General features: G+C 42.0%; 1 protein-coding gene and 1 long non-coding RNA gene across 6 annotated transcripts in view; one reads left to right on the top strand and one right to left on the bottom strand.

Annotated features, from left to right (window-relative positions):
- Positions 1-13,177, bottom strand: part of PAX7 (paired box 7) — a 175,538-nt gene that overhangs the window by 110,995 nt on the left and 51,366 nt on the right. The gene's annotated exons all lie outside the window — the stretch shown is intronic.
- LOC141085146 (uncharacterized) overlaps positions 1-13,177 on the top strand; it is a 169,947-nt gene that overhangs the window by 125,988 nt on the left and 30,782 nt on the right. The window contains exon 5 of the long non-coding RNA XR_012231221.1: positions 7,966-8,061. This is a non-coding gene — a long non-coding RNA (uncharacterized lncRNA). The remainder of the gene's footprint in view (positions 1-7,965; positions 8,062-13,177) is intronic.

Raw genomic sequence — 13,177 nt, 5'->3', positions numbered from 1 at the left:
GTGAGTGCGGAAAGTATTCAGACCCCTTTAAATTTTTCTCTTTGTTTCATTGCAGCCAAATGGTAAATTCAATTTTTTTTTCACATTAATGTATACTCTGCACCCCATCTTGATTGAAAAAAAAGCAGAAATGTAGAAATTTTTGCAAATTTACTAAAAGAGAAAAACTGAAAAATCACATGGTCATAAGTATTCAGACGCTTTGCTCAGACACTCATATTTAAGTCACATGCTGTCCATTTCCTTGTGATCCTCCTTGAGATGGTTCTACTCCTTCATTGGAGTCCAGCTGTGTTTAATTAAACTGATAGGACTTGATTTGTAAAGGCACACACCTGTCTATATAAGACCTCGCAGTGCATGTCAGACCAAATGAGAATCATGAGGTCAAAGGAACTGGCCAAGGAGCTCAGAGACAGAATTGTGGCCAGACACAGATCTGGCCAAGCTTACAAAAGAAAAGGTTCCTAAGAGCACAGTGGCCTCCATAATCCTTAAATGGAAGAAGTTTGGGACCACCAGAAGTCATCTTAGACCTGGCCGTCCAGCCAAACTGATCAATCGTGGGAGAAGAGCCTTGGTGAGAGAGGTAAAGAAAAAACCCAAGATCACTGTGGCTGAGCTCCACAGATACAGTAGGGAAATGGGAGAAAGTTCCACAAAGTCCACTATCACTGCAGCCCTCCACCAATCGGACCTTTATGGCAGAGTGGCCCAACGGAAGCCTCTCCTCAGTGCAAGACATATGAAAGCCCGCATAGGACTTCCAGACTACGAGAAATAAGATTCTCTGGTCTGATGAGACAAAGATAGAACTGTTTGGTGATAATTCTAAGCGGTATGTGTGGAGAGAACCAGGCACTGCTCACCACCTGCCCAATACAATCCCAACAGTGAAACATGTTGGTGGCAGCATCATGCTATGGGGATGTTTTTCAGCTGCAGGGACAGGACGACTGGTTTCAATTGAAGGAAACATGAATGCGACCAAGTACAGAGATATCCTGGATGAAAACCTCTACCTTTGGACCTCACACTTGGCCAAAGGTTCACCTTCCAGCAAGACAATGACCCTAAGCACACAGCTAAAATAACAAAGGAGTGTCTTCAGAACAACTCTGTGACCATTCTTGACTGGCCCAGCCAAAGCACGGACGTAAACTCAATTGAGCATCTCTGGAGAGACCTGAAAATGGCTGTCCACCAACGTTCACCATCCGACCTGACGGAAATGGAGATGATCTGCAAGGAAGAATAGCAGAGGATCTGCAAATCCAGGTGTGAAAAACTTGTGGCATCATTCCCAAGAAGACTCACTGCTGTACTAGGGTGCAGAGTGTAAATTAATGAGAAAAAAAGATGAACTTTTTTTTTTAATTTACCAAATGGCTGCAATGAAACAGAGCAAAAAATCTAAAGGGGCCTGACTTAGTGGTTTTATTTTCAAGCCTCTTGTGGAATTGTTTTTTTTTTCACCAATTCTCCTGAAAAAAAAAAATGCCAGCAGATGAAACAAAAATCTAATGATTGTCACCTCAACGGTTAATGAAGAAATGAACTCCTGCCTTGTAAAAAAAAATACTACCTTATACCCCTTGCACAGATTTCTCTCCTACTGTAGTTTCGGGGAGGAGTTCATAAAAAGAGGTGGAAGACTGCAGGAATTGGAGCCCAAAGTCATGTCATGCAAGTGTTCTCGAACTCCTACTGGCGAAGATGTGCAGCCCCAGGGGTAATAACCGGCCCTGTATTCTCTGCCCATCCTGTGGACTTAAGAACATCGGGGCTGTCACTGACCAGCATGTGCCACTTGCTGTAGCTATGGTCAGTGCACCATTGCATATAATTAGTATCGCCTCCTTTGTAGTGCAGGGTCATGTATGCAGCATAATTTGTGAAAAATGAAATAACATGGGCAGTCATCTTTAGAGCACTATTGATCATTTACATGTATTGAAGCTTAGTTTTCATGTAGTTATGGCAAAGATATTTGCTAACTCTCCCTTATCTTCAAGATATCTTAGACACAATCCGCCTTTTCTGGCCCACCGCCTTGAGCTGAAGATTTTGGCCACCTAGCCCTCAAGCCAAGCAGCTTTGCTCTCCCTGGAAGATGGTGGAGAAAATGAGACATATTTCTGATTCGTAACACTATGAGAACGTGTTTATTGTCATTGTTTAAGTGCAAATGTATAAATACAGCAATGCGAAGATTTGAGGCCGCAGCCGATAAAAAGCAGAAAATAAGAAATTTTCTGGCCGTAAGTGGCGTAGGCTAATGGTGATTTTTGAGGCATTGGACCATGGAAGTTACTTAGCACATTGATTACTGTGAAACTGGGCAAGAGGCTTATTTCTTAATTACTGTTACACATTGTGTCAAGCTAACACTCTCATCAGATTTTGGAATAAATTCTTGGACTTTTGTGCGCTACCAGATAAATTCACCAATCCAATATTTAAGAGAAAGATTAATCCATTTATTTCCCAACTCGTTTCGAAATGTGTACCATTTCTTCTGAACATTGCTGGATCGCTCCCATGAAGCCAGATGAAGCAAGTGCAGATGAAGGCCAACCAGGTCTGGACACAGACATATCAAGATTGACCTCCACCTGACCTCCATAGGTGGAGGTCAATCTTGATATGTCTGTGTCCAGACCTGGTTGGCCTTCATCTGCACTTGCTTCATCTGGCTTCATGGGAGCGATCCAGCAATGTTCAGAAGAAATGGTACACATTTCGAAACGCGTTGGGAAATAAATGGATTAATCTTTCTCTTAAATATTGGATTGGTGAATTTATCTGGTAGCGCACAAAAGTCCAAGAATTTATTCCAAAATCTGATGTGTAAGCGGTCGCGGAGCTGACCTTTGGACGTGCAGCAAGCAGATCACTGATCCTACATGCTTTAACCTCTCCTAAAAAGGGTGAGTATAGTCTAATCTACTTCTCCAGCATTAACCCGGATAAGACCCTATTGCGCTTTCTTGTTCCTTTAGTTTTGACACAAGCTAACACTCTCAGGCACTCTCCCAGCTGCAGAGATAGCCAAGACATTATAAAAGACAGCCAGGCTGCGTGTGTGAAATGGACCCATCATGGCCGATGAGACGACAGAGAAAATGCCAAAACTGCACAGATTGTAGCTACTGGCAGCCATGGCTGCAAGGGTCACATATTATTTGGCATCACTACTTAAACACGTGGCAAAAAAAACACACTACAGGTCGTCTCTTGTATGTTCAGCAATGCACAATTTAGTGATGAAATCCAACAGACCGATCCAATTCTTTTCGGTTGAGAACTCCCATTTCCTTCAAACAGTGTCACAAGTTTTGCAAAGAACTTTGATATAAAAGCTATGGGGCAAAATGCAGATCTGCAAATGGAAAATTCCTGGTTTTAATAGAAGCAGTTCATTTTCCAGCAGGTTTGAAGTGGTGAGGGAAGTGCAGGGGTGCTGCTCCCAGTGATCGCCCCACTTCTTCCAGGCTGCTGGCTTCTGTCCCAGAATTAGGTTATGTACACTTAGCTGATGCCTGCAGAGGACTGGACCAACTCCAGTATATTGTGGAAGAAAAGAAAACTAGAAGGTCGGAATCCAGTACAGTGCATAAATTGCAAACAAATGGTCACTATTTCCGACCGCTTCTGTCCTTTAGTCAATTCCTACAAACCAACATCTGCTGATGTTCTTGACAATGGTAAAAAAAAATTCTACCTCCTGTGGTTTTTTAACTTACACCACCCCAACTTTCAGCATGACAAAGCAATTAAATCACACGCCTGGATGCTTCCCTAATTAAATATGATTTTTGGGGGGAAATTGCAATGACCTGTGTCAGAAGAAAGCTTACAGTAAAATTCTTTTACTGTGGCACTAGTGGAGATTGATGTCTGCCTGATAATGAATTCCTCTGGATTACTGGACAGTTGTAGACTAGAATGACAAACTTACAAGTCGAGGTAAAGAAACTTCAAAAAGACAACATGAGAAAAAGCACTTTCTGATCTTGTCAAATTATGAAGGTGGGAACCAGAGTGTCTGATTTTCTGGATACCAGTTCCTGTATGGTTTTTCACTGATACAGTATGTACAGTGGATACGGAAAGTATTCAGACCCCTTTAAATTTTTCACTCTTTGTTTCATTGCAGCCATTTGGTAAAGTGGCATAAATTAGGTAAATCCTGGTGACAATTTCCCTTTAATGAATGAGGCGCACCTTACTCCAGAGCTGCCGTCGCTTAGACTAGATGCGCCAGCCTTAATAAATCGGGGCCATATAGCATGAAATGATTTATGGGAAGAGCATAGAGCCCCTCTCTGAAATAGATTTTTGTATCTTAGAGAAGAAATAAAGTTGTAAAGAGTCCAGTGGGCGGTTCCAGTGGGCGCAGCAGTCAGAGCCCCAACGCAGTGAAAGGAGACTTGGCGTCATCTGGAGAAATAGTGCCAAGACCGTAAAACCCTGCGTTACTCTGAACGCTAGAGCTATATTGTAGCTTTTCTCTCTAACAGCCTTGTTATGGAGGGACGTCTTCATAGAAATACAGTGGGTACGGAATGTATTCAGACCCCTTTAAATTTTTCACTCTGTTTCATTGCAGCCATTTGATAAATTAAAAAAAGTTCATTTTTTTCTCATTAATGTACACTCTGCACCCCATCTTGACTTAAAGAAAAAAAGAAATGTAGACATTTTTGCAAATTTATTAAAAGAAAAACTGAAATATAACATGGTCATAAGTATTCAGACCTTTGCTCAGTATTGAGTAGAAGCACCCTTATGAGCGAGTACAGCCATGAGTCTTCCTGGGAATGATGCAACAAGTTTTTCACACCTGGATTTGGAGGATCCTCTGCAGTTATTCCTTGCAGATCCTCTCCAGTTCCGTCAGGTTGGATAGTGAATGTTGGTGGACAGCCATTTTCAGGTCTCTCCAGAGATGCTCAATTGGGTTCAGGTCCCAGTCAAGAATGGTCACAGAGTTGTCCTGAAGCCACTCCTTTGTTATTTTAGCAGTGTGCTTAGGGTCATTGTCTTGTTGGAAAGTGAACTCTGAGGTCCAAAGCACTCTGGAAGAGGTTTTCATCCAGGATATCTCTGTACTTGGCCGCATTCATGTTTCCTTCAATTGCAACCAGTCGTCCTGTCCCTGCAGCTGAGAAACACCCCCATAGCATGATGCTGCCACCACCATCTTTCACTGTTGGGATTGTATTGGGCAGGTGGTGAGCAGTGCCTGGTTCTCTCCACACATACTGCTTAGAATTATCACCAAACAGTTCTATCTTTGTCTCATCCGACCAGAGAATCTTATTTCTCATAGTCTGGAAGTCCTATGCGGGCTTTCATATGTCTTGCACTGAGGAGAGGCTTCTGTCGGGCCACTCTGCCATAAAGGTCTGATTGGTGGAGGGCTGCAGTGATAGTTGACTTTGTGGAACTTTCTCCCATTTCCCTACTGCATCTGTGGCGCTCAGCCACAGTGGTCTTGGGTTTTTTCTTTACCTCTCTCATCAAGGCTCTTCCCCCATGATTGCTTAGTTTGGCTGGATGGCCAGGTCTAGGAAGACTAATGCTGGTCCCAAACTTCTTCCATTTAAGGATATTGGAGGCCACTGTGCTCTTAGGATCCTTGAGTACTGCATAAATTCTTTTGTAACCTTGGCCAAATGTGTGCCTTGCCACAATTCTGTCTCTGAGCTCCTTGGCCAGTTCCTTTGACCTCATAATTCTCATTTGGTCTGACATGCACTGTGAGGTCTTATATAGACAGGTGTGTGCCTTTTACAAATCAAGTCCTATCAGTTTAAACACAGCTGGACTTAAATATGAGTGTCTGAGCAAAGAGTCTGAATACTTTTGACCATGTAATATTTCAGTTTTTCTTTTTTAATAAATTTGCAAAAATTTCTACATTTCTGTTTTTTCAGTCAAGATGGAGTGCAGAGTGTACATTAATGAGAAAAAAATGAAATTTTTTTAATTTGCCAAATGGCTGCAATGAAACGAAGAGTGAAAAATTTAAAGGGGTTTGAATACTTTCCGTACCTACTGTTTGTGATACCTGGTCTTTAATGTCCAGAGATCATGAAAATAAGAAAAAAAAATGGTAATAAACCCTCAGAGATCCACGGTCAGCTACATTTTGGCTGCCCATGTGCATGAAATTCTGTATTCAGAAAAATTTTTCATCAATAAAGCGTCATGATTGCTTATTGTTGGCAAAACTCGTTATTTCTTAGAATACAATGTGACATGAAATGTTTTACATCATTTGTAAAATTCAAGCTTGTCATTTAAAACATGTTCCATATCTTTTGTCATTTCGCTTTCATTAGCCGTAGCGTCTCACATCACAAATCCGGGTCAATACACAATCTATATTCTCACAGGGAGATACAAGCCGTTGATTTACCATACACAGCGCTACCACGTGATGAACTGAAATACATACAATCTCTGAAATCCTCTCATCCGTTCCACACCGTCACCTTCTGTAAGTCATATTCCATAGAGATGAAGGCTATATGGACTTGCAAAGGGGAAACAAGCCGCCTTTCTGGGACTGCAGCCCAAACTGGTGGCAAACACTGTATTTTGTGGATTATAAGATGCACCACAAATTTTTAAGTGGAAAATAGGAAAAAACTTTTTAAATAAATTTGTAGGGCATCTTATAATCAGTTTTACCAGTGGCTTATCTGGGGGCAATGATGGAGCGGAGTCACAGGAGGCAGGGTCGCTGCTTCAAGGGGCGAACAGCGGCAGGTATTGGCACTCATTAGATGACATTACTGGTGAGCAGACCCCTTTGCCATTCAGTTCCCTGCAGTGGGCTTTGGGATTTGCAGAATGAGATCACGCCTCAAGATCTCAATCTACGCATGCGAGATCTCCGGCGGCTATTCTCCAGAAACCCACCACAGGGAACTGAATGGGCACCAACATCTAATGAGTACCCAGGCACCGCATCAGCGCACTCCTGTTGCTGCTGCCTTCCTGAACTAGTGACCCTGCCTCCAGGGACCCTGCTCCGCCACTTCCAATCCTCCCGGTAAACTCGCTTTGGATTATAAGACGCACCCCATTTTCCTCCCAAATTTTCAAGAAAAAAAGTGTTTTATAATCTGAAAAATACGGCACATGCAAGAGTCCTTTCACGTGGAAGATAAATGCAATAAACTCTACAGTGGTTCCTAGACATTCCTAAAATGTTGGGTCCTTGTCTGATGTAAGATCGGTAAACCGATCCTGTGACCGACCAGGCAGACCGAGGCCATATGTGCCGAATGTATATTTACCCTGTGATACTATTGTTAACATGCCCTGTAATAATTGAGCCCCTGCTTATAATAAAAAATGATGAGGCTTCGACTCATCATTGTTATTGTGCTTTATTTCTGGAGTTAAACTGGTTCTAATAGTGACATTTTTTGTTTGTGACTTATTATTTAATGTGCACCTTCCTTAAGGTAATTTTACCTAGTTTGTCTGTTATTCTTGACTTCCTTATTCATATTTTTTAGTTTAATTTGACTTTACGAAATATTGCAGAATTTTTGTGCAATTGTACCCCACTTTGTAATGTAGTACAAACTCTGTCTAAATTGATTTTTCTGCTGTCAACGAGTTGTGTAACATGTTAAAAGAATATTTAAAAAAAAAAACACAAAATAAGATATTCCTTGATTTTGCCCAAAATTTGTTTTAAAGTATTTGACTCCCTAAAAACGGTTACTAATATAAGTAAAAAAAAAATTCACTTTTAAAAAACTACTAATGATGAAATAGAGTTAAAGAAGCTTACATATTTTACATGGCGCTGCCCTATAGAATATGGATGTTCTGCTTGTGGCAACGTCTGCTTTTTGCAGTATAATATAAATGCTAATTGTCAAGATTTTTTCTACTTTAGTTATAAAGATACAACATAATATTTTTGTTGTTTTTCAGGATGGAAGATATATTTGATATTAACGAAGGGAATGATTTGATTTGGCTTATGACGGAGAGCAGCGGTCATCACTGACTAAGTGTTTTCGCTGATGAGTAAGTGAAGTGTGAGAATCCCATCCAGCCCAGAATCAAATGAATATTGCAATCAGTCATAGACCCAATCTTATATCATTTTATTCCTGAGTGGAAGAGCCGGGAGGTTATTTGCTATAAATACAGGGATGATCCTTGCTGACTGCCCTGGGCTGACATTCTAGTTCCTTCTTATATATTACATGTGCTTAGAGGGTCTCTAAAGCCCCAGTCAGTGTGTAAGGTCAGGCTGGTAGATAGTCTCCTCTGTCTCAGGAGAATCTCTCATTTCCTTAACCTTTTCAGGGAAGCTTTCATTCAGCCTCAGTAGTAGACAGTGCACAGGGCTGTATTTACTGCCCAATACACCTTCAACATCTGTATTAACTGCTGTAGAAAGTAGGTATAAATCATGGGCTATATGGCATGTTGGATGTTTCTAGAAAGAAAAATGTGGGGCTTATTTTCTGCAGTAGCCAAATGTTACATGAAAGTCAATAGTAACATATAAAATTATTATATTCAGTGATGGCCAAAAGTGTAAAATAAAGTATTTATCACAGAACATTATTGCAGTAACACATTATATTATACACATTTATTTCCTTTGTGTGTATTGGAACAACAACAAAAAAACAGATAAAAAAGGCATAGTGGACATAATTTCACGCAAAACCCTAAAAATGGGCCAAACAAACTTTTTGCCACCTTTCCAACATGTTGGTACTCAACTTTGTCTCAAGCATGTGATGATCGTTCACACTCACCTGTGGCAATCAACAGGTGTGGGCAATAAGAAAATTACACCTGAAACCAGATAAATAGGTGACAAATTGCCTCAATCTTTGCATTGTTTCTCTGTGTACGCCACACTTATGGAGAATCAGAAAGTGAAGAGAACTGTCTGAGGACTTGAGAACCAAAATTGTTGCAAAATATCACCAATCTCAAGGTTACAATTCCATCTTCAGACATCTTAATGTTCTTTTGTCTTTGTGCGCAACATAATCAAGAAGTTTACAACCCATGGCACTGTAGCTAAGCTCCCTAGACGTGGACAGCAGAGAAAAATTGATGAAAGGTTGCAATGCAGGACAGTCCAGATGGTGGATAAGCAGCCCCAATCAAGGTCCAAAGAAATTCCAGCTGTCCTGCAGGCTCAGGGTGCATCAGTGTCAGCGTGAACTACTGTATCAATCCACATGTGAATGAAATGAAACACTATGGCAGGAGACCCAGTTGGACCCCACTGCTGACACAGAGACAGAAAAAAGACCAAAGTGCTGCTGTGTGCAGGCGCCGGGAAAGGTCAGAGAGGCCCAGCGCCTGCGCACTACAGTACTTTTCTCTGCCCTCAACAGGGCAGATAAGTACACCTGCGCAGAAGCGCGATGCTGGGGAGCCATGATGCAAGCAGGAGGGCGGCATCTCAAGAAGATGGGAGACGCCGGACCCGGACCTGCGACACCAATCAAACTGGACCGCCCCCCCAGGTGAGTATAGTAAAACTTATTTTTCTTATCTTTCAGGTCAGATCGGGGACTTAACTACAGCATTATAGAATTCTGTAGATAAGCCCTGAAAGACACTGGCCGTATCTAATATCGGCCAAACCTGGTGACAGGTTCCCTTTAATCATAGTTCAGAGTGTTTGAAATGCATAAGGCCATGATTTTCCCGGGTTTCTTGCCTTTTTTCTAAACTAATGGTTTTATACCATAATTTTAACCATGTTATATACTAAAGATTTTTGTTTTTAAATAATTATACACCGATGGATCTGTTGCTGGTTACCTTTTCCTCTTTGATACTGCTCGTTTGTTGCTAACACAAACTTTTTTCCGTGCAAGGCCATTGGATTCTACTGCAGTGAGCTGGATTTTTTGTACAAAGATTTCTTGTTTTTCATGATTGTGTATATATAGGTCACTTGCACCTGCAGTGTAAAAATTATGCTGTGAATTTGTCCTAAAAGTCACTATACTTCACAATGAAATCCACATATGTCAATTGTGAATCTTGTTGTCGAATTTAGTGTTTAGTGTAGAATTTAGGCTCAGGTTTCGGCGCATTGCAGTGATCAAAATCCACAGTGAAATTCCACAACATTTCCGCAACAGAGAGGTCACACTGAAAAGAATCCGAAGCACATGTTTATATCGTGAGTGAATAGGGCTTGTTAAAACGGATGTCAGCGTATATTTCACCCATGGCAGCTTACTCGCCCATGGAAACATAATTTGAGGGACTGTTCACATTCAGTTTTTGACACGGAATCTATCACAAACATTCTTCCGATCATTCACATGATGCACCAGTCGGTGGGAAAATATGTCTGTGGTATACACGACGCACCAAATGTGCCATTGAAATAAATGACTATAAAATGACAAATGTACAAAAGCTTTAAAAAAAAGTGTTTTGCTTTGGGGTTTTTTTCCTGTGAACATTTACGCTCGGGTACTATTCTTTATGATGTCTAATAATAGTAATAATCTGAGCTTCTTTGGTCACGTAACTAGAAATTACATATATTACATTTATTATACAGAAGATTTAGCAACTGGAAGTCCGTTCCATACATTTGGAGATGGCTGTTTTGGTGGGAAGCACATGCATTTATTTCCTCACTCCAAATACATACTGATTGATTAATTGGATTCCTAAAAGATAGAATATTAGACTGTGAGCTCTTGGAGACAGGGATCTGATGTGAGTGATTTACATAGCGCCTATATGTTCTACAGTTCAGTGCACTGCTTGTAAACAATGGAAATAAACATATTGTAATACATACTAGTAAGAGAAATGATACAAGATGCTAATTGTATTCCTGTGTAACGTGCGCTTGTATCACTGACATGAGGTCTCCCGCTGCAGGCTGGGGGCATGTAACCGTATCTGCGAGAGATAAATGTGAGTACGTTTGTACGATATATTCTCACTGAATACTTTATACTTCCTCCCGGCATGACAATCCTCAATAAACGCTGCCTGGATTACTCACAGGGCTGATAACATGCACATGTTCTTTTATAAATGCCAATAAACTGCAGCTCTCAGCTTTACAAGGCAAGTGCTTTTATTACACAAGGAGTGAGGGAGATTGGACTGTGCGACATGTGCACCTCGGAGCGCAGACTCTGCATCATTAGGTCAAGGGATCTAAAAGTGAAAACCAGGAGCTGATCCTAATAACCAGCAATGGGAGGAGGGTGTCCAGACTCCTGGTCACTGTGGTGGTCAGAGCTGACAAGGTGTTGTGATTCTCAGAAGGTCTCACAGCTTTTTAGGGCATGTGCATAGTAGGTTTTGAGAGCTGGTCCACTCTTAAAAATGCCTCAAAAACCTATTCTCCCATAACACATATAAAGCAATTTACAGCATGATCCAAATGTAAAGACTTTTCCCACATTAAACATTTGTCACCTCCTCATTGAATAGGTGATAAATGTCTTCTTTTATAAGAAAGGGTAACCCAAAGCCCCTGTTCTTCCCGCATGCATGAGCGCAGCAAGTAGGACAGCAGTATAGCATGCATTCTGTCGCTGCTGCGATCAGACATTCACCAAGCCTCCACTGGCTAAATCACAATTGCCAATTGAGGGAAAGTCCTCTGAAAAGGACCTGTCCATTCTCCTGACATAGCTGTTTGGGTTGTTCCTCTTGTTACTCCTCATGGAAATGTTTGGATAATTTGGAATCTGGATCTTATGAATGCCAGGAGTTCTAACTCGGACAGTAAAGAGCATCAAGAAAATAATTACCAGAATTATTTATCTATCTCATTAGCTGGGAGCCTCCATTATCTGATATTTTCTGTGATGAGGCTGATAATGCACATGAGATTGTTGTCACCCACTGTCATCAATATATGGAAGGAGATGGACATACTGCCCACATTCCCACTTGAAGACTAGTGTATTGTCGCAGTGTTTCAATGTGTAATGTGTATTGTGACGGGTGTTATTGGTTATAGTGTTGTGTTCGACCCGACAGTAAGGAGAGTTAGAGTTAAGACCCCGTCACACATAGCGATATCGCCAGCGAGATCGCTGATTTTGTGACGCCACAGCGATCTCGCCAGTGATATCGCGGTGTGTGACGTGTTAGCGACCGGCCCCCCTGCTGGGTATCGCTGATCGTGCAGGATCGTCCTGGGCCATTTTTTGACTGTTGGTCTCTCGCTAGCCAGCACGCATCGCTGCGTGTGGCAGCAAGAGATCAGTGACGCTGGACGCTGGTTTCCAAGGTAAACAGCGGGTATCTAAGAGCCGCGCGGCTCTTAGATACCTGCTGTTTATCCTGGAAATCAGCGTGTATGCTGGTTTCCAAGGTAAACAGCGGGTAACCAAGAGCAGCGCGACTCTTAGATACCCGCTGTTTACATTGGAAACCAGCTTGCTCACTGTTCCTGATCGCTGGAGGGGCTGTCTAACTATGTCCCAGCGATCCCATTCATGTCTGATCGTTGGTGTGATCACTGGGTCATCGTTATGTGTAGCGGGGCCTTTAATGTTTAGGACTGGCCCAGAGTGGGTGGGGAAAAGGTGAAGGGACAGAAACCGTTTCCTGTCAGGAAAAAAGATAAGGTCCAACTTGCATCCGAAGCAGACCTAAGGTCTGGATAGTAGGCAGTTCCGCGTGACGCGAGTGTCCCAAAGTGAGGAGAAACTGAGACGGTTGTTTGCGTGAATCGGAGTAAAGAGAAAAATAAAACTTGACAGGAGGATGAAGTAAACAATCGGAGACGGGTCCTGGGGTGGATGCCTAGCAGTATGCCCCCCAGTTTATAACTCAGAGGTAACAGACCAGGATGGGACAACGAACGTGAGATGAAGATATAATGCCCTGGGTGGGAGCTCCAAGACTTCGGGGTAGCACAGAAGCTAAGGATCAGCCATACTGGAAACATAGTTTACTTGAGGGAAAAGAGGACGCGAATCGCGGGATGAGACCAAACGAATTGCGAGAAAGGAATTGAGACTGTGAAAAATGCTCCGTAATGTTCATAAAGGTGTGTGCACGCTATCTATTGTACATAATTCCCACAAAGTTATCGTTCAGTAACAAGTATGTTTTCGACTGGTGGTCTCCCTCATTGAAGCCCTCAACATCTGATCCTGGCCATCCAAAG

The sequence above is a fragment of the Dendrobates tinctorius genome, unplaced genomic scaffold, assembly GCF_039654945.1.
Source record: "Dendrobates tinctorius isolate UK_male_01 unplaced genomic scaffold, ASM3965494v1 ptg000028l, whole genome shotgun sequence".
NCBI classification, from domain to species: Eukaryota; Metazoa; Chordata; class Amphibia; order Anura; family Dendrobatidae; genus Dendrobates; species Dendrobates tinctorius.
Note: the sequence above shows the minus strand (reverse complement) of the source record. Positions and strands in the feature narration are given on the sequence as shown.